The 18,681-nt window shown below is 42.3% G+C and overlaps 1 protein-coding gene and 1 long non-coding RNA gene across 36 annotated transcripts in view; one reads left to right on the forward strand and one right to left on the reverse strand.

Annotated features, from left to right (window-relative positions):
* The window catches only part of LCOR (ligand dependent nuclear receptor corepressor), a 154,076-nt gene that overhangs the window by 16,001 nt on the left and 119,394 nt on the right, over positions 1-18,681 (forward strand). The gene's annotated exons all lie outside the window — the stretch shown is intronic.
* Positions 10,846-18,681, reverse strand: part of LOC144331241 (uncharacterized) — a 28,348-nt gene continuing 20,512 nt past the window's right edge. Inside the window, exon 2 of the long non-coding RNA XR_013398228.1 lies at positions 10,846-13,760. This is a non-coding gene — a long non-coding RNA (uncharacterized LOC144331241). The remainder of the gene's footprint in view (positions 13,761-18,681) is intronic.

The raw sequence follows: 18,681 nt of genomic DNA on the forward strand, positions 1-18,681 counted from the left end.
TCTTAAACTCTTGGGCTCAAGTGATCCTCCCATCCTAGCCTTCCCAAAATGCTGTGATTCACAGGCATGAGCCACTGTGCCTGTCTGTACTGGCTTCTTAAATCAAAACAAAACAGGTATGAGTAAAGTGATCAAGGTATTTCTCTTGTGAGACTTGTATAACCAGTTTTTATTTGTGTATATATTTACTGTGTATAGTTTTTCACTGTATAGTTTTTATTAAAATAGGTTCTAGCATGTTAAAATAAATAGACATATGGTGAGAAATCCCCATACATCTACTGAAAACAGTTTCAAAAAGACCCATGACTTACGGCTGCAAATGTACAATCTTATCTAAAAGAGAACCTTCCCTTTGGTCCCCTTCTCCTTAGGAGAAGAACTTCTGCTTAACTTTATGTAACATATCCATATCAAAGATTAGTACATTTTATTGGTGAAAGGTAAAGGTATTTAACTGGATAAATGGAGTAAAGATAGAGAAGAGAAATCAGGCTGGGGGCAGTGGCTCCAGCACTTCGGGAGACCGAGGTGGCAGGATTGCTGGAGCCCAGGAGTTCAAGACCAGCCTGGGCAACATGGTGAAACCCCGTCTCTACAAAAAATACAAGAATTAGTCATGTAAGGTGTTGTGTGCCTGTTGGTCCCAGCTACCTGGGAGGCTGACATGAGAGGATTGCTGAAGCCCTGGGAGGTCAAGGCTGCAGTGAGCCATAATCATGTGCAGCACTCCAGTCTGGGCGACTGAACCAGTCCCTGTCTCAAAAAATGAAAAGAGAAGCTAGAATTTTCCACATTAGCTGAGAAGACTTTTAGGAAGGAGTTACCAGAAGCTATAATAGGAATTCATGTGGGACTTAATTTTTCCAAAAAAAAAAAAAAACAAAACAAAAGCACACTGGTGATAGTTCTGAATGAGTTGTTTGGTCAAGAGACCTTTGATGTTGTTAACATCTGTTTTACAGGTGGGGAAACAGATTTAGGGAGATTACAGATTTCATTCATAATCACGCAGCTAAAATGTGGTAGACCTGCGATTGGAATGCAACATTTTACGCTCTTTGACCTACCTACCTTCCCTCCCTCCCCTCCCCTCCCCCCTCCCGCAAGACAGGGTCTCACTGTCACCCAGGCTTGGAGTGCAGTGGCATGATCCCAACTCACTACAGTTTCCAACTCCTGGCCTCAAGTGATCCTCCTGCCTTAGCCTACCAAGTAGCTGGGACTACAGGTACACTCCGTGGTGCCTGGCTAATATTTTTATTTTTTGTAGAAATGGGGTCTCACTTTGTTACCCAACCTTCTTCAATGTTCATTCAGCGTTATGCATATGTCCTTCTTTTAGAATTTCCATTAAGTTGCCAGTCTTTGTTTCTAATTACTGATTGCTTATGTGCTTTATGTTACATTAAGGTATGTTGGTTTCTCTACCCATAATCTTACCATAAACAAGAGTTTATTCTATTCATTTTCCTTTTCTTATGCTGAGTAATATCTAAGAGGTAACATACAAACATTTTTAACCATTTAACAAAAACAAACCTGCCATTTTTTCCAAAATAAAGTTTAAGTCCTCAGGAAAAGGAGGAAAAAAGGCAAAAATTGTCTGGGCCTTCAACCCTTTGCCATCTTGCCCATGCCACAATGTCAGTTTCTTTCTTTTTATGTTAACTACAGAACACTCTTCTCCATTAATTTACATTATCTTGCTTTTAAAAGATCAAAATTTGTAGATAATTCAATCTTTTTAACAGTTTTAATACTTTTGACCAGACTGGGCGGGGTGGCTCATGCCTGTAATCCCAGCACTTTGGGAGGCCGAGGCAGGCGGATTACCTGAGGTCAGGAGTTAGAGACCAGCCTGACCAACATGGAAAAACCCTGTCTCTACTAAAAGTACAAAATTAGCCTGGTGTGGTGGCACGTGCTTGTAACCCCAGCTACTCAGGAGGCTGAGGCAGGAGAATTGCTTGAACCTGAGAGGCGGAGGTTGCGGTGAGCCAAGATTGTGCCATTGCACGCCAGCCTTTTTTGAGACAGAGTTTTGCTCTTGTTGCCCGGGCTGTGAAGAAACAGGAATATTCTCTTGTTAAATCATGCTCCTGCCAATCTGTAGTTTCTGTGACTCAGGAACAGAAGTATAAGCAATGACAGTAGTGATAACTGTTACTGTTACTTTTTGATCTTGGATTTTAAAATAACCACACTTTAAAAACTGGATACTGGGCATGGTGGCTCACACCTGTAATCCCAGCACTTTCGGAGGCCAAGGCAGGTGGATCACTTGAGGTCAGGAGTTGGAGACCAGCCTGACCAACATGATGAAATTCCAGTCTCTGCTAAAGATACAAAAATTAGCTGGTTGTGGTGGCGGGCATCTGTAATCCTAGCTACTCGGGAGGCTGAGGCAGGAGAATTGCTTGAACCTGGGAGGCGGAGGTTACAGTGAGCTGAGATCGTGCCGTTGCACTCCAGTCAGGGCAACAAGAGCAAAACTCTGACTCAAAAACAAAACAAAACAACAAAAATTAAAAACTGGATGCTGAAAGGATGTTCTCAGATGGCAGAATCTGAGGATTTGCAGATTATTGGATCTGAAGGCTAGGATTCTACCAGGAATATTATTTCAGAAATGGTTAGCTTTTATGGATGATAACAGTTTTTCATTCACCTTTCTTCCTCATTTAAGAAATAAAAGAAATAAAAGATGTATTTCTATCTTTTCTTTATATTTTTCTTTGTTTTTGTGCATATAAAATAAATCTATGTTTTTGGAACTATATCAAATTAAGAAACTGAATTAATTTTTTAAAAATATATACAGGTTGAACATCTTTTTTTTTTTTTTTTTTTGAGACAGATCCTCTCTGTCACCTGGCTAATTTTTTTTTTTTTTTTGAGATGGAGTCTCCCTCTGTAGCCCAGGCTGGAGTGCAGTGGTGCCATCTCAGCTCACTGCAACCTCTGTTTCCTGAGTTCAAGTGATTCTGCTGCCTCAGCCTCCTTAGTAGCTGGGACTTACAGATGTGCATCACCACGCCTGGCTAATTTTTGTATGTTTACTAGAGATGGGGTTTCACTGTGTTAGCCAGGATGGTCTCGATCTCCTGATCTTGTGATCTGCCCACATTGGCTTCCCAAAATGCTGGGATTACAAGCATGAGCCACGGCACCCGGCCTAATTTTTGTATTTTTAGTAGAGACAGGGTTTTGCCATGTCGGCCAGGCCGGTCTCGAACTCCTGACCTCAGGTGATTGGCCTGCCTTGGCCTCCCAAAGTGCTGTGATTACAGCCGTGAGCCACCACGCCCAGCCAGGTTGAGCATCTTTAATTTGAAAATCCCAAATTTGAAACGCTCCAAAATCTGAAACTTTTTGAACACTTAAGTAACACCGTAAGTGGATAATTACACCCCCGGCCTCATATGATGGGTTGCAGTCAAAATGCAGGTGCACGACATACAGTTTATTCAGTGTCCCCAAAGGAAAAAAACATCCTCACGGTGCTTTTCAGCTGAGATACATCTTTTCTGTATATGCCCAGATTCCCCCATGCAAACATGCCCTCAAAGTGTAATAAGATGGCATGTGTGCAGACCAGATGTGTCAGTGGCAGGTTCCCCATGATGGGACCAAGGCCTCTGTGTATCACTCACTTTTTTTTTTTTCTGATTCTCTGCTCTCTGGCATAAATATATTGTTGGAATTGTCAGAAAGACCTGCAGATATCCCTGTGGGTAAAACAAATAAGAAAAAGGGAAAGCATTACTAGCAAAGAAAAGCTGTTGGAAGAACTGACAGCGATGTCTGAAATGTCTTACGGAAGAGTATGTTGTTGGAATGACCACTGTATATGACCTGAAAAACACAGTAGGATAAATTATTAAAGTTCTAGGTTGAAAGTGTTGGGCAGAAGTTAATGAAAAATAGAAAAGCACTGCATAAAGCTGAAAATGATCTTGATTAGATCTTCAAAGAGTAGATCCATCAGCATCACAGTGAACACATGCCACTTAATGGTATGCTAGTCATGAAGCAGAAAGATCGAGGCTGGGTGCAGTGGCTCATGCCTGTAATCGTAGCACTTTGGGAGGCTGAGGTGGGAGGATCACGTGAACCCAGGAGTTCAGTACTAGCCTCGACAATGTAGTGAGACCCTATATCTAAAAAGAAAGATCAAGCTTGATGAACTGAAAATTGTAGGGAACTGTGAATATTCAACAGGCTGGTTGCAGAAATTTAAGAAGAGACATGGCATTAAATTTTTATTATTTTTATTTATTTTTTTTGAGACAGCATCTCACTCTGTCACCCAGGCTGGAGTGCGTTCTCTGATCATAGGTCACTGCAGCCTTGATCTCCTGAGCTCAAGTGATCCTCTCACCTCAGCCTCCTAAGTAAGGGACTGCAGGCACATGCCACCATGCATGGCTGATTTTTTTTTTTTTTTTTTTTTAATTTTTTAGTAGAGACTAGGTCTTGCTGTGTTGCCCAGGCTGTTCTCAAACCCTTGAGCTCAAGCAGTCCTCTCACAGCAGTCTCCCAAAGTGCTGGGATTACAGGCATGAGCGACCGTGCTGGGCTTCTTAAATTTTAAAAGATTTGTGTTGAACCATCTGCTGATCATGAAGCAGCAGAGAAATTTATTGACAAATTTTCTAGGGTCATCACTGATGAAAATCTGATGCCAGAACAAGCCTGTAATGCTGATGAAACATCACTGTTTTGGCGTTATTGCTCCAGAAAGATACTGACTACAGCTGATGCAAGGGCTCCTGTAGGAAGTAAGGATGCTAAGGACAGAATAACTGTTCTGGAATGTGCCAATAATGCAGCAGGCATGCATAAGAGTAAACTTGATGTAACAGGCAAAAGCTTGTATCTTTGCTGTTTTCAAGGAGTGAATTTCTTACCAGTCCATTATTATGCTAACAAAAAGGTGTGGATCACCAGGGACATCTTTTCTGATTGGCTTCACAAGCATTTTGAACCTGGGATTTTGTTCATAAGCATTTTGTTCTACTGCTCATACTCAACTGCAGGATTCTTTATTCCTTGATAACTTTTGGCATCCTCTAGCTGAAATTCTCATCAGAAATGCTTATGCCATGTACTTTTCACCAAATGTGACCTAATTCAGCCATGTGACCAGGGTATCCTTAGATGAATGAAGAGTAAATATAACAACACCTTCTTCAGGCTGGGCGCAGTGGCTCACGCCTAACCCCAGCGCTATGGGAGGCCGAGGCGGGTGGATCACAAGGTCAGGAGATCAAGGCCATCCTGGCTAACATGACGAAACCCCATCTCTACTAAAAATACAAAAAAAAATTAGCTGGGTGTGGTGGCAGGCGCCTGTAGTCCCAGCTACTGGGGAGGCTGAGGCAGGAGAATGGTGTGAAACCAGGAGGCAGAGCTTGCAGTGAACAGAGATCGTGCCACTGCACTCCAGCCTGGGCGACAGAGTGAGACTCTGTCTCAAGAAAAAAAACACACCACCTTCTTCAGCAGCACACTAGCAGCAGTGAACAGAGGTGTGTGTGTGGAAGGTTTTCAAACGAGTTTAGCATGAAGGATGCCATGAATCAAGATGATTGTGATTATAGTAACAGTGAAGATGGTGATGTTAACACTCCAGAAAAAGTGCCCTATAGATGACGTGGTGAAATCGTGTCAGTGTTTAAAATTAGAGGGAGAACATAGTGAAATAATGTCAGTTTATTAAATTGAAGAAAAACTTCTAAGACAGAAAATGTTAATGAGGCAGATGACTCTAGAGCAAACGTTTTTAAAAAGCCATCCAGAAGAATGCCTCCACTTTCTTAGAGGATCCACTTCTGGGTCTCTCAACTGCTTCTGATGTTTCTTTTCACCCCCTGCAAAATAAATACAGCATACAGTAATTTTTTAGTGAGAACATAACGTTGTAGATGGAGACTGAAAGCCTGACGTTATTGTTTAACAGCTGATTCAGGTATTCTGGTGATGCTCCTGTGCTGCTTAGTTACCCCAAGCACATTATTTTTTCACTTATTAATGGTATGTCATATTTTTTAATGTTAGTCCTTATGTGTGAATAAGTGTAAGAAAATGGTTGCTTATTGGTAGCATATAAACTGAGAGTCAGGAATGATGCTGATGCCACACAATCATACGTTATTCACATAGGTGGCTGAGAAGGTGATGCCTTGGTTTCTGATGCTTCAGTGCACACAAACTTTGTTTCATTCACAAAATTTTAAAAATATTGTATAAAATTACCTGTAGACTAGGCCAGGCACATTGGCTCATGCCTGTAATCCCAGCACTTTGGGAGGCTCAGGTGGGAGGATCGCTTGAGCCCAGGAATTTGAGACCAGTGTGGGAAATATAGGGAGACTTTGTCTCTCCAAAAATTTTAAAAAGAAATTATCCCAGCGTGGTGGCGCAAACCTGTAGTCCCAGCAGCTACTTGGGAGACTGAGGTGGGAGGATTGCTTGAGCCCAGGAGGCGGAGATAGGAGTGAGCTGAGATGCACCACTGCTCTCCAGCCTGAGTGGCAGAGTGAGACCCTATCTCAAAAAACAACAAAAACCCACAGATTATCTTTAGGCTGTGTGTATAAGGCATATATGAAATGTAAATGAATCTTGTGTTTTGACTTGTGTGCCATCCACAAGATTCTCATTGTGTGTATGCAAATATTACAAAATCTGAACAAAATCCTAAACCTGAAACACTTCTGGTCTGAAGTATTTTGAATAAGGGATACTCAACCTGTGTATCTGTTTTATTCTAGGGAAACAGGCTTCTTCAGAAGCCCACGGAGATAGAGCTCCATGAAGTAGAAGCAATGGTAGAAGTAGAAGCAATGGTGGTGGTGATAGTTAAGGGAGTGAAATTAACTAGAGAGTTCCATGATGAAATATATTCACTAAGTCTATTTTTAGTGAATATTTTGGCTCTATTTTTGTATCATTGTTTATATTACTTCCATAAAACAATTTCATTTTGTTGTAATGTGAATAGCTTTGTCTCTTATTTTCTCAATTGTTTATGAACTTAAAACATTTTAAGACATGTAAACTTTGTTGAAGTTAACTCCATTTCTAACAGTTTTAAAGGTATGCTTGGATAGTAAATTTGCAATGATAACAGGAATACGTTTTATTTTGTTAATATTGTTGTCACCTTTTATGTTTTTTTGAGGTGGAGTCTTGCTCTGTTGCCCAGGCTGGAGTGCAGTGGTGTGATCTTGGCTCACCACATTGCAACCTCCGCCTTCCGGGTTCAAGCGATTCTCCTGCCTCAGTCTCCTGAGAAACTGGGATTATGGGCACGTGCCACCACACCTGGCTAATTTTGTATTTTTTAGTAGAGATGGGATTTTGCCATGTTGGCCAGGCTCTTGAACTCCCGACCTCAAGTGATCCACCCCCCTCGGCCTCCCAAGTGCTGGGGTTACAGGTATGAGCCACTGCACCCAGCCTGTTGTCACCTTTTAATATCATAAATGGAAGAATAAAAATTATTTTCTATATTCACCTAACAAAATAAGATAGTGTTTCAGTTACTTGATGTCACAGTAATGGTGCATATCAATCACAAAACCTTAGTGACATATAACTAGAAGCATTTATTGAACTCAAAAGTTTGAGGTTCAGCTAATTGAGTCTAGGCTTGCTCATGTAGTCAACTGTGTTGTTGACTAGGCAACTCTTCTGATTTTGCCTGGGCTTATTCCGTGTCTGGGGTGATTTGGCTGATCTAGGTTGACCTAAGTTGGGATAACTGGGGCAACTAGTCTCTGTTCTATGTTTCTCACCTTCAGCAGGATAGCTTGGGCCTGTTACTGTGTATTTTAGTCTGTTCTCACACCGCTATGAAGAAATACCCAAGACTGGGTAATTTATAAAGAAAAGAGGTTTAATTGACTCAGTTTCTCATGGCTGGAGTGACCTCAGGAAACTTTAACATTCATGGTAGAAGGTACCTCTTCACAGGGCGGCAGGAGAGAGAATGAATGCAAGCAAGGAAATGCGGATGCCTATAAAACCATCAGATCTTATAAAACTCCCTTACTATTATGAGAACAGCATGGGAGAAATTGCTGCCATGATTCGATTACCTCTACCTTGTCCCACCCTTGACATATGGGGATTATGGGGATTACAATTCAAGGTGAGATTCATGTGGGGACACAGAGCCAAGCCATATCACCTTGACATGACAGAAATATACAAAGAATTTAGAAGTAAGCACCTTTTCAAGCGTCTGCTTGTATAATATCTAATATCTCATTGGCTAAATGAATATCTCATTGGCTAAATCACGTAATTGAGTCTACAGTAATGGTAGGATGATATTATAAAGTTACCTGGCAAAGGGCCTAGTTACATGGAGCGACAAAGAATTGGGTGCATTTACAATCTATATCAGAAAAGCATCAGTTTTCATTTCTTTGTTTGAGATGGAGTCTCGCTCTGTTGCCCAGGCTGGAATGCAGTGGTGTGATCTCGGCTCAGCCGAAACCTCCACCTCCCAGGTTCAAGCGATCCTCCTGCCTCAGCCTCCTGAGTAGCTGGGATTATAGGTGCCTGCCACCACACCCAGCTAATTTTTGTATTTTTAGTAGAGATGGGGTTTCACTATGTTGGCCAGGCTAGTCTCGAACTCCTGACCTCAAGTGATCCGCTGACTTTGGCCTCCCAAAGTGCTGGGATTACAGGCGTGAGCCACCGTGCCTGGCCCATTTCTTCATATTCATGACAATAGATATTCTTCAGGCACTTAATAGGTGCTAAACAGATATTTTTCCCATTAATATGTACAGTCAGTTTGAAAAGAGTGTGATATTCTTTTGTATAGGAACAGAGACTAGGGTAATTAAATAATTCACAGATGTACTAGAATTGGTGATGTGCATCTAAGATTTTCTGACTTCAGAGTGTAATTGCATTCATCTGGTTGTAATCATGTAAATGGTGTCCTTAATTTTCTCCCTAAGTTATTCCATCGTTATTTTGGGGAAAAATTATATGTGTGTTTTATCGTACCTTCTCTACTGAATATCTTGTTTTAGCCCTGCCAGGATCTTTTCTCTTCTCTTACGGCAGTAGCATCTTGATTTTCTTTTAGGGAATCACCTTTTCTGCCATTCTTGAGTTCAATATTATTTGGATGAGGCTGACTTGCCCCTGGGATTGATGTCTGGCCATTGGTCACAGTGAGTGAGTGGTTCAGGGATCCCTCTGAGATGTGGTTGGTGAAGTTCTTGGGATAAGAGATTTCTTTTCTCTAGGGTAGCTAAGCTCATAGCCTAAAGTGGGAAGCAGCTACCATGTGGGGAGAGCTTGCCTGTGAGTGATGCTATATGCATTTGTGTGAGACATACAGAGTGATGGATAAGAATTATTTCTGTGTACTTGGATCCAGCTGTGCATGCTCTAAAAAACCTACTTGAGCTGATAATTACCCTTTTTTGCTCACGCCCATTTAAGTTGGGTTTTTATTACCTGGAACCAAAAGTTTATTTTTGTTTTGTTTGTTTGTTTGTTTGTTTGTTTCTGAGATGGAGTCTGGCTCTGTCGCCCTGGCTGGAGTGCAGTGGCTGGATCTCAGCTCACTGCAAGCTCCGCCTCCCGGGCTTACGCCATTCTCCTGCCTCAGCCTCCTGAGTAGCTGGGACTACAGGCGCCCGCAACATCGCCTGGCTAGTTCTTTGTATTTTTTTTTTAGTAGAGACGGGGTTTCAACGTGTTAGTCAGGATGATCTCGATCTCCTGACCTCGTGATCCGCCCATCTTGGCCTCCCAAAGTGCTGGGATTACAGGCTTGAGCCACCACGCCCGGCCAAAAGTTTTAACTAACACTGTTTTTTTGTTTGTTTTTTTTGTTTTGTTTTTGAGATGGAGTTTCACTCTTATTGTTGCCCAGGCTGGAGTGCAGTGATGCGATCTTGGCTCACTGCAACCTCCGTCTCCCAGGTTCAAGCAATTCTGCTGCCTCAGCCTCCCTAGTAGCTGGAATTACAGGTGCCTGCCACCACACCTGGCTAATGTTTTGTATTTTTAGTAGAGACAGGGTTTCACCATGTTGGCCAGGCTGGTCTCCGACTTCTGACCTTAGGTAATCCACCTGCCTCGGCCTCCCAAAGTGCTGGGGTTACAGGCATGAGCTACCATGCCCGGCCTGTCTAATGCTTTTGTTTTGTTTTGAGACAGAGTCTTGCTCCATCACCCAGGCTGGAGTGCAATGGTGCAATCTTGCCTCACCGCAACCTCTGCCTCCCAGGTTCAAGTGATTCTCCTGCGTCAGCCTCCCGAGTAGCTGGGATTACAGGCATGCACCACCATGCCGAGCCAATTTTGTATTTTTTTTAGTAGGTACGGAGTTTCTCCTTGTTGGTCAGGCTGGTCTTGAACTCCAGACCTCAGGTAATCCTCCCGCCTCAACCTCCCAAAGTGCTAGGATCACAGGCGTGAGCTGGCCATCTAACGCTGGCCGTCTAATGCTGTTTTTATTTTATTTTTATTTTTATTTTTTTATTTTTGGAGACGGAGTCTCGCTCTGTCACCCAGGCTGGAGTGCAGTGGCATGATCTCGGCTCACTGCAAGTTCTGCCTCCCGGGTTGAAACAGTTCTCCTGCCTCAGTCTCCTGAGTAGCTGGGATTACAGACACGTGCCACCACGCCCAGCTAATGTTTTTCTATTTTTAGTAGAGACAGGATTTCACCGTATTGGCCAGGCTGGTCTTGAACTCCTGATCCACCCACCTCAGCCTCCCAAAGTGATGGGATTATAGGCATGAGCTATGGCGCCCGGCCCTAATGTGCTTTTTTTTTTCCTATTTTTTTTTTTTTTATTATACTTTAAGTTCTAGGGTACATGTGCACAGCGTGCAGGTTTGTTACATATATATACATGTGCCATGTTGGTGTGCTGCACCCATTAACTCATCATTTACATTAGGTATATCTCCTAATGCTATCCCTCCCCCCTACCCCCTTCCCACAGTAGGACCCAGTGTGTGATGCTCCCCTTCCTGTGTCCAAGTGATCTCATTGTTCAGTTCCCACTTATGAGTGAGAACATGCGGTATTTGGTCTTCTGTTCTTGCAAGAGTGTGCTGAGATTGATGGTTTCCAGCTGCATCCATGTCCCTACAAAGGACATTAACTCATCCTTTTTTATGGCTACATAGTATTCCATGGTATATATGTGCCACATTTTCTTAATCCAGTCTGTCACTGATGGACATTTGGGTTGATTCCAAGTCTTTGCTATTGTGAATAGTGCCACAGTAAACATACGTGTGCATGCGTCTTTTTAGCAGCATGACTTATAATCCTTTGGGTATATCCCCAGTAATGGGATGGCTGGGTCAAATGGTATTTCTAGTTCTAGATCCTTGAGGAATCGCCACACTGTTTTCCACAATGGTTGAACTAGTTTACAGTCCCACCAACAGTGTAAAAGTGTTCCTGTTTTTCCACATCCTCTCCAGCACCTGTTGTTTCGTGAGTTTTTAATGATTGCCATTCTAACTGGTGTGAGATGGTATCTTGTTGTGGTTTTGATTTGCATTTCTCTGATGGCGAGTGATGGTGAGCATTTTTTCATGTGTCTGTTGGCTGTATGAATGTCTTTTGAGAAGTGTCTATTCATATCCTTTGCCCACTTTTTGATGGGGTTGTTTGGTTTTTTCTTGTAGATTTGACTGAGTTCTTTATAGGTTCTGGATAGTAGCCCTTTGTCAGATAAGTAGATTGCAAAAATTTTCTCCCATTCTGTAGGTTGCCTGTTCACTCTGATGGTAGTTTATTTTGCTGTGCATGATCTCTTTAGTTTAATTAGATCCCATTTGTCAATTTTGGCTTTTGTTGCCGTTGCTTTTGGTGTTTTAGACATGAAGTCTTTGCCCATGCCTGTGTCCTGAATGGTATTCCCTAGGTTTTCTTATAGGGTTTTTATGGTTTTAGGTCTAACGTTTAAGTCTTTAATCCATCTTGAATTAATTTTCGTATAAGGAGTAAGGAAAGGATCCAGTTTCAGCTTTCTACTTATGGCTAGCCAGTTTTCCCAACACCATTTATTAAATAGGGAATCCTTTCCCCATTTCTTGTTTTTCTCAGGTTTGTCAAAGATCAGGTAGCTGTAGATGTGTGGTCTTATTTCTGAGGGCTCTGTTCTGTTCCATTGGTCTATATCTCTGTTTTGGTACCAGTACCATGCTGTTTTGGTTACTGTAGCCTTGTGGTGTAATTTGACGTCAGGTAGCGTGATGCCTCCAACTTTGTTCTTTTGACTTAGGATTGTCTTGGCAATGTGGGGTCTTTTTTGGTTCCATATGAACTTTAAAGTAGTTTTTTCCAATTCTGTGAAGAAAGTCATTGGTAGCTTAATGGGGATGGCATTGACTCTATAAATTACCTTGGACAGTATGGCCATTTTCACAATATTGATTCTTTCTATCCATGAGCATGGTATGTTCTTCCATTTGTTTGTGTCCTCTTTTATTTCACTGAGCAGTGTTTTGTAGTTCTCCTTGAAGAGGTCCTTTACATCCCTTGTAAGTTGGATTCCTAGGTATTTCATTCTCTTTGAAGCTATTGTGAATGGGAGTTCATTCATGATTTGGCTCTCTGTCTGTTACTGGTGTATAAGAATGCTTGTGATTTTTCCACATTGATTTTGTATCCTGAGACTTTGCTGAAGTTGCTTTCAGCTTAAGGAGATTTTGGGCTGAGACAGTGGGGTTTTCTAAATATACAATCATGTCATCTGCAAACAGGGACAATTTGACTTCTTTTCCTAACTGAATGCCTTTTATTTTTTTCTCTTGCCTGATTTCCCTAGGCAGAACTTCCAACACTGTGTTGAATAGGAGTGGTGAGAGAGGGCATCCCTGTCTTGTGCCAGTTTTCAAAGGGAATGCTTCCAGTTTTTGCCCATTCAGTATGATATTGGCTGTGGGTTTGTCATAAATAGCTCTTATTATTTTGAGCTACGTTCCATCAATACTGAATTTATTGAGAGTTTTTAACATGAGGGCTGTTGAATTTTGTCAAAGGCCTTTTCTGCATCTATTGAGATAATCATGTGGTTTTTGTCTTTGGTTCTGTTTATATGCTGGATTACGTTTATTGATTTGTGTATGTTGAACCAGCCTTGCATCCCAGGGATGAAGCCCACTTGATCATGGTGGATAAGCTTTTTGATGTACTGCTGGATTTGGTTTGCCAGTATTTTGTTGAGGATTTTTGCATCGATATTCATCAGGGATATTGGTCTAAAATTCTCTTTTTTTGTTGTATCTCTGTCAGGCTTTGGTATGAGGATGATGTTGGCCTCGTAAAATGAGTTAGGGAGGATTCCCTCTTTTTCTATTGATTGGAATAGTTTCGGAAGGAATGGTACTAACTCCTCCTTGTACCTCTGGTAGAATTTGGCTGTGAATCCGTCGTCTGGTCCTGGACTCTTTTTGGATGGTAGGCTATTAATTATTGCCTCAATTTCAGAGCCTGCTATTGGTCTATTCAGGGATTCAACTTCTTCCTGGTTTAGTCTCGGGAGAGTGTAAGTGTCCAGGAAATTATCCATTTCTTCCAGGTTTTCTAGTTTATTTGCGTAGAGGTGTTTATAGTATTCTCTGATGGTAGTTTGTATTTCTGTGGGATCGGTGGTGATATCCCCTTTATCTTTTTTTTTTTTTTGAGACTGAGTCTCGCTCAGTCGCCCAGGCTGGAGTGCAGTGGTGCGATCTCGGCTCACTGCAAGCTCCGCCTCCTGGGTTCACGCCATTCTCCTGCCTCAGCCTCCCGAGTAGCTGGGACTACAGGCGCCCACCGCCACGCCCAGCTAATTTTTTGCATTTTTAGTAGAGATGGGGTTTCACCGTGTTAGCCAGGATGGTCTCGATTTCCTGACCTCGTGATCCGCCCGCCTCGGCCTCCCAAAGTGCTGGGATTACAGGCGTGAGCCACCGCGCCCAGCCCCCTTTATCATTTTTTATTGCGTCTATTTGATTCTTCTCTCTTTTCTTCTTTATTAGTCTTGCTAGCAGTCTATCAATTTTGTTGATCTTTTCAGAAAACCAGCTCCTGGATTCATTGATATTTTGGAGGGTTTTTTGTGTCTCTGTCTCCTTCAGTTCTGCTCTGATCTTAGTTATTTCTTGCCTTCTGCTCGCTTTTGAATGTGTTTGCTCTTGCTTCTCTAGTTCTTTTAATTGTGATGTTAGCGTGTCAATTTTAGATGTTTCCAGCTTTCTCTTGTGGGCATTTAGTGCTATAAATTTCCCTCTACACACTGCTTTAAATGTGTCCCAGAGATTCTGGTATGCTGTATCTTTGTTCTCATTGGTTTCAAAGAACATCTTTATTTCTGCCTTCATTTCGTTATGTACACCAGTAGTCATTCAGGAGTAGGTTGTTCAGTTTCCATGTAGTTTAGCGGTTTTGATTGAGTTTCTTAGTCCTGAGTTCTAGTTTAATTTCTCTGTGGTCTGAGAGACAGTTTGTTGTAATTTCTGTTCTTTTACATTTGCTGAGGAGTGCTTTACTTCCAACTATGTGGTCAATTTTGGAATAAGTGCGATGTGGTGCTGAGAAGAATGTATATTCTGTTGATTTAGGGTGGAGAGTTCTGTAGACATCTATTAGGTCCGCTTGGTGCAGAGCTGAGTTCAAGTCCTGGATATCCTTGTTAACTTTCTGTCTTGTTGATCTGTCTAATGTTGACAGTGGGGTTTTGAAGTCTCCCATTATTATTGTATGGGAGTCTAAGTCTCTTTGTAAGTCTCTAAGGACTTGCTTTATGAATCTGGGTGCTCCTGTATTGGGTGCATATATATTTAGGATAGTTAGCTCTTCCTGATGAATTGATCCCTTTACCATTATGTAATGGCCTTCTTTGTCTCTTTTGATCTTTGATGGTTTAAAGTCTGTTTTATCAGAGGCTAGGATTGCAACCCCTGCTTTTTTTGTTTTCCATTTGCTTGGTTGATCTTCCTCCATCCCTTTATTTTGAGCCTATGTGTGTCTCTGCATGTGAGATGGGTCTCCTGAATACAGCACACTGATGGGTCTTGACTCTTTATCCAATTTGCCAGTCTGTGTCTTTTAATTGGACCATTTAGTCCATTTACATTTAAGGTTAATATTGTTAATGTGTGAACTTGATCTTGTCACTGTGATATTAGCTGGTTATTTTGCTTGCTAGTTGATGCAGTTTCTTCCTAGCATCGATGGACTTCACATTTTGACATGTTTTTGCAATGGCTGGTACCTGTTGTTCCTTTCCATGTTTAGTGCTTCTTTCAGGATCTCTTGTAGGGCAGGCCTGGTGGTGACAAAATCTCTAAGCATTTGTTTGTCTATAAAGGATTTTATTTCTCCTTCACTTACGAAACTTGGTTTGGCTGGATATGAAATTCTGGGTTGAAAATTCTTTTCTTTAAGAATGTTGAATATTGGTCCCCACTCTCTTCTGGCTTGGAGAGTTTCTGCCGAGAGATCTACTGTTAGTCTGATGGGCTTCCCTTTGTGTGTAACCCAACCTTTCTCTCTGGCTGCCCTTAACATTTTTTCCTTCATTTCAACTTTAGTGAATCTGACAATTATGTGTCTTGGAGTTGCTCTTCTCGAGGAGTATCTTTGTGGTGTTCTCTGTATTTCCTGAATTTGAATGTTGGCCTGCCTTACTAGGTTGGGGAAATTCTCCTGGATGATATCCTGCAGAGTGTTTTCAAACTTGGTTCCATTTTCCCCGTCACTTTCAGGCCCACCAATGAGACGTAGATTTGATCTTTTCACATAATCCCATACTTCTTGGAGGCTTTGTTCATTTCTTTTTACTCTTTTTTCTCCACACTTCTCTTCTCGCTTCATTTCATTCATTTGATCTTCAATCACTGATACTCTTTCTTCCAGTTGATCGAGTCGGTTATTGAAGCTTGTGCATTTGTCACGTATTTCTCGTGTTATGGTTTTCATCTCTATCAGATCTTTTAAGGTCTTCTCTGCATTGATTATTCTAGTTATCCATTCATCCATTCTTTTTTCAAGGTTTTTAGTTTCTTTGCGCTGGTTACATAGTTCCTCCTTTAGCTCTGAGAAGTTTGATAGACTGAAGCCTTCTTCTCTCAACTCGTCAAAGTCATTCTCCGTCCAGCTTTGTTCCGTTGCTGGCGATGAGCTGTGTTCCTTTGGAGGGGGAGATGTGCTCTGATTTTTTCAATTTCCAGCTTTTCTGCTCTGCTTTTTCCCCATCTTTGTGGTTTTATCTGCCTTTGGTCTTTGATGATGGTGACGTACTGATGGGGTTTTGGTGTGCGTGTCCTTTCTGTTTGTTAGTTTTCCTTCTAACAGTCAGGACCCTTAGCTGTAGGTCTGTTGGAGTTTGCTTGAGGTCCACTCCAGACCCTATTTGACTGGGTATCAGCAGCGGAAGCTGCAGAATATAGAATATTGCTGCACAGCGAGTGTTGCTGTCTGATTCTCGCTCTGGAAGCTTCATCTCAGGGGTGTACCCCGCTGTGTGAGGTGTGAGGTGTCAGTCTGCACCTAGTGGAGGATGTCTCCCAGTTAGGCTACTCAGGGGTCAGGGACCCACTTGAGCAGGCAGTCTGTCCGTTCTCAGATCTCACCTTCCATGCTGGGAGATCCACTGCTCTCTTCAAAGCTATCAGACAAGGGCATTTACCTCTGCCGAGGTTTCTGCTACTTTTTGTTTAGCGATGCCCTGTCCCCAGAGGAGGAGTCTACAGAGGCAGGCAGGCCTCCTTGAGCTGCAGTGGGCTCCACCCAATTCGAGCTTCCCGGTGGCTTTGTTTACCCACTTAAGCCTCAGCAGTGGCATGCGCTCCTCCCCCAGCCTCGCAGCTGCCTTGCAGTTAGATCTCAGACTGCTGTGCTAGCAATGAGGGAGGCTCCCTGGGCGTGGGACCCTCTGGGCCAGGTGTGGGATATAATCTCCTGGTGTGCCGTTTGCTAAGACCCTTGGTAAAGCACAGTATAGGGTGGGAGTTACCTGATTTTCCAGGTGTTGTCTGTCTCAGTTTCCCTTGGCTAGGAAAAGGGATTCACTTCCCCCTTGCGATTCCCAGGTGAGGCGATGCCTCACCCTGCTTCAGCTCTCGCTGGTTGGGCTGCGCCAGCTGACCAGCACTGATTGTCCAACACTCCCCAGTGAGATGAACCCGGTACCTCAGTTGAAAATGCAGAAATCACCCGTCTTCTGTGTCACTCACGCTGGGAGCTGGAGGCTGGAGCTGTTCCTATTCGGCCATCTTGGGCCTTCCCCCCAATGCGCTTTTTAATCCTCTTTCCCTCCCTTCTTTTCTTTCTTTTCCTTCCCTTCCCTCTCTTCCCTCCCTTCCTTTCTTTCCTTCTACCCTACCTCCCCTCCCACCTTTCTCCCTGCTTGCCTTCCTTCCTTTCTCTCTCTCTTTCAGCCCCCACTCTCTTACCCTATTGCTCTACCCCTCCACTCTGACAGGGTCTTGCTCTGTCACCCATGCTGGAGTGCAGTGGTGTGATCAATGAGTAGCTGACACCACAGGCATGTGCCATCATGCCCAGCTAATCTTTTATTATTTTTGTAGAGATAGGGTTTTCCTATGTTGCCCTGGCTGGTCTCGAACTCCTGAGCTCAGGTGAGTCTCCCGCCTTGGCCTCCCAAAGTGCTGGAATTACAGGTGTGAGCCACTGTGCCCAGCTAATACTGTTTTCTTTCTCTAGAAAGATACCTCTCTGTTTTCTTTCTCTAGAAAGATACCTCTGTGAGGGGAGCAGAAAAAAAATAGGTCACTACAGGTGGACAACGCACCAAAAAAAAAAAAAGTTATCTAGCCTTATGGAATTGGGGAAGGTTTGTTTACCCGGGATGATACTGTTACTAGAAAGTAGTAGTAGGGAACAGTATGAGGGGAAGATCTACTTAATTTCAGGAAGTAGAAAAAATAGACTTAACCACTTCAAGGCATTCTCTTATTCCTTTTTAGTGAATTCTTCAGTCACCTGTGAATACTAAGATATTAGTATAGATATATATGTGTGTATATATAGTACATGTTTGAATCTTGCAGAGTTAATTTTAATTGTAGTTATTTCTATCTCACAAGACATGTTAGACAAAAAAAATAGTATTGTAATTGTTGGTTATGATACCACAACCCACAAACATGATTTAAGTAAATGGAAGAGTTTAATTAGTGTATTATTGAAATAAAAAGAACAGACATCCATTCCCAAAGCCATCCTCTGTACTTCTGTATTTCTTGGAAATGTTAAAGTTTTAAATTCCAGTATGCCATTATCCCATGTGTTTTGATAGATGTTAATTTTATATGTGGGTAAATGGTTGTGTGAATTGATGCTGCTATAAATTTATTATGTCCAGCTTCAGCTGGACTCTCAGTGCTGGGAATTCTTTTGTGTATTCCTGGTCGATCCCTGCAGTTTACCACAGTGGCTCTTTAGCCTCTATGTACTGCTACTTCTCTCTCAGCTGATGACCTTGTCACCTGCAGAACAGTGAAAATTGAGAGGCTATTGAAAGTGAATATTCCACAGCATCCTCCCTTTTACCCAGGACTACTTAGAAAATTTTAGAAAAATATTACCTAAAGCATTGTTTCAAAGTATTGATCGCTTGAACAAAACCGCTACCCTAGATGATCTTGGGCAGGGTAGGGGAA

This window comes from Macaca mulatta, chromosome 9, assembly GCF_049350105.2.
Source record: "Macaca mulatta isolate MMU2019108-1 chromosome 9, T2T-MMU8v2.0, whole genome shotgun sequence".
Classification (NCBI taxonomy): domain Eukaryota; kingdom Metazoa; phylum Chordata; class Mammalia; order Primates; family Cercopithecidae; genus Macaca; species Macaca mulatta.